This window comes from Myotis daubentonii, chromosome 2 (genome assembly GCF_963259705.1).
Source record: "Myotis daubentonii chromosome 2, mMyoDau2.1, whole genome shotgun sequence".
In the NCBI taxonomy this organism is placed as follows: domain Eukaryota; kingdom Metazoa; phylum Chordata; class Mammalia; order Chiroptera; family Vespertilionidae; genus Myotis; species Myotis daubentonii.
In genome coordinates, this window is record NC_081841.1 from 102523390 (window position 1) to 102526419 (window position 3030).

At 44.6% G+C, this 3030-nt stretch overlaps 1 pseudogene; it reads right to left on the reverse strand.

The window, feature by feature from the left end:
* Positions 1–361: 361 nt before the first annotated feature.
* LOC132228119 (dnaJ homolog subfamily C member 8-like) lies at positions 362–1416 on the reverse strand (annotated as a pseudogene).
* Positions 1417–3030: the final 1614 nt, after the last annotated feature.

The window sequence follows — 3030 nt, forward strand, 5'->3', positions numbered from 1 at the left end:
AGTATCTTGCTCGCTCTCTTCTTCTGGCACCCCCATAATTAAGATGTTGGTACGCTTGAAGTTGTCCCAGGGGCTCCTTACACTATCTTCATATTTTTGGATATTTTTTCTTTTTGCTTTTCCGGTTGGGTGTTTTTTGCTTCCTCGTATTTCAAATATTTGACTTGATTCTTGGGATCCTCGAGTCTACTGTTGAATCACTGTATATTATTCTTTATTTCAGTCAGTGTATGCTTAGTTTCTAATAGGTCCTTTTTCATATCCTTGAGGGTCTCACTATATTCCTCAGAGGTTTCTAGAAGATTCTTTTTTTTTTTAAGCAATATGTTTAATTGGATGATTTCCACAAACTCTACACGAAGTCTCTAACCATGACAATTCAGTACAAAACATTAAGTTACAGGGTGGAGAAGTCAGCACCAGCGGTGGCACCTTCCAATCTTGGTTGGCCTAGGGGTAAGGGCTGGAGGAAGGTTTCTTTTTAAACCAAGCCCCTCATTTCAATGTACAAAAGAATTACTCTGATTGATATTAAATTGTATTGAAAACAAAATGGCCTAAAAAGCAAATACTATTCTATGTTGGGGGGAGGAAATGGGAGGAAAGAATGAGTCCTTCAGAGCAGGTGGGGAGACAGTGGGGGAAGGTCCGTGGCTGTGGCCCAGGCGTCACTCTCGCTGCTCCATTTTGACTTTCGGTGGTCTCAGGAAGGTCCGATTTTTCTTCTCTTTCTTCCCCTTTGTATTGCTGTCCACACGACCATCTCGACTTTCCTCAAAGTTTTTCTGCCACTCCCTTTCGCGTTTGGCTTTTTCTTGAGCTTCAACTTCTTCTTCCCTTTGTCGCTTCCTTTCATGCATCTCTTTGGCTTCTCTCTCCTTCCTTTTAATTTCCAGCTCAGCAAAGAGTTTCATGATCTGTTTGTATACTGCTTGTTTGAACAGCTCTGGATCATCCTCCTCTACATTTGTAGTTTTCCTTCCTTCTTTAATTGCTTTTTTCGCTCTTTCACAGTGTGTTCCACATATTCTTTTCCTGCCTGAATTACATCCAGGGCCCTCTTCTTTTGTTCCTGATCCAGTAGCAACTTGTAAGCTTTGTCCACAGCTTCAAATGCCTTTTGTGCTCTGTCAGCATCATCTTGAGTTTTGTCAGGATGCACCAAGATGGATAACTGCTGAAACCTCTTTTTTATTTCTTCATCTGTCACTTCAGGATCTATCTGAAGAACCTCAAATGGGTTCAAATTGAAGTAGGATGAACCAGGACGGGTCAACCTTTCAATCTGACTTTTGGATGTTAGAACTGAATCTCTTTTCTCTATTTTTTTCACCTCGCTAGAAGGTCATAAATGCCTCCTCCATACTGCCTCCGCCGGCCGAAGCCCCGCTCTCTCCAGAAGCCGCCATTTTCCCCGGGCCCAGCCACCACGTCTCTAGAAGATTCTTGAGTAACCTTATAACCGTGATTTTGACCTCTATATCCAGTAGTTTGCTTTCCTCCATTTCTTTCACTTGTGACCTGTTTCTTTGTCTCTGCATTTTGACTGCTTCCCTGTGTTGATAGAGTGGCTTTCTGTGCTAGGTATCCTATAGGGCCCAGTGGCTCAGCCTTCCTAATTACCTGAGGTGGACACTCTTGGTGCACCCCTTTGTGGGCTGAGTGCACAGTCTTGTTGCAGTTAAGCCTTGGTTGCTGTTGGTATCACTGGTGGAATTGACCTCCAGGCCAATTGGCTGTGAGGACCAGTTGTGTCTACAATGGGAGAACTTCTGTGCTGGAGACACCCTTATGGGGCAGGACTTGCTTCAGTGGCACTTTGGTACTCACTGAATCTGCCTAGGTTTTTAGGTGGAGAAAGGCCATCCCATTCATATACAAAATCCTCTGTGCATAGCTTGGATAGGGTTGTAAATTGGGTTGGGGCGGGGTCTCAGGGACTCACCAGGGCAGAGCAAACCGCAATGGCTGCCAATTTGCTCTGCCTTGGAAAGGTGCCGGGATCTGTGTCCCGCGGCCCCCGTGTAGGAACAATGACCGCTGCAAACATGTCTGCGAGAAAGCCGCCTTCATGTTCCGGCCAGATGCCAGACAGTCCAGTTTCTCTTCGTATAAGTCTGGGTCCCCAGATTCTCACTGGGAACTGGAGTTCAGAGCAGTCAGGAGCTTGTTTCTCCCTCCTGATTGAAAAAGACAACAGTGTACCCAGCTGCCAGCCCCTTTCACGCGCGCCTCCATGCCTCCGCACTTCCACACCTCTGCACCTCCTACTGGACTCAATGCGCTTTTCTCTTTTCTTCTAGTTGTAGAATTTCCACTCAGCCAGCCTTCCTGTGGTTCTGGATGATATTCGTTTTGTCTTTTAGTTGTAGTTTTAATGTGGTTGTACGCAGCAGCAAATTCAGGTGTTTACCTATGCTGCCATCTTGGTTCTCTGGTGTAAATTTATTCTTTATTTCAATTAGTGTAGACTTAATTTCTGACTGGTCCTTTTTCATGTCTTTGATATTCTCACTAAGATCCTTTAAATTCTCATTAAGTTCCTTAAAGCTCTCATTAAGACCCTTGAGCATCATTATAACCATTGTTTTGAACTCTGTATCTAGTAATTTGTTTTGCTTCCATTTTATTTACTTCTTTTTCTGGAGATTTCTTCTGTTCTTTCATTTATGACATGTTTCTTTGTCTCTGCATTTTGTCTGCTTCCCTTTATTTGTTTCTATGTATTAGGTAGAGTTACTATGTCTCCTGGAATTGGTAGCATGGCCTTGTGTAGTAGGTGTCCTGTAGGGCCCAGTGGCTCAGTCACGTGAGCTGAGCACTCTAGGTGTGCCCCTGTGTGGGCTGTGTTCATAGTCTTATTGTAGTTGAGCCTTGATTACTATTGGTGTCGTTGGGAGGAATTGACCTCCAGCCCAATTGGCTGTGAGGACCAGCTGTGACTGCAGTGGAAGAGCTGCTGTGCAGAAGACACCCCTATGGAGCAGTAGTTGTTTCAGTAGGGCTTTGGTGTTCACTGAGTCTTCCCTT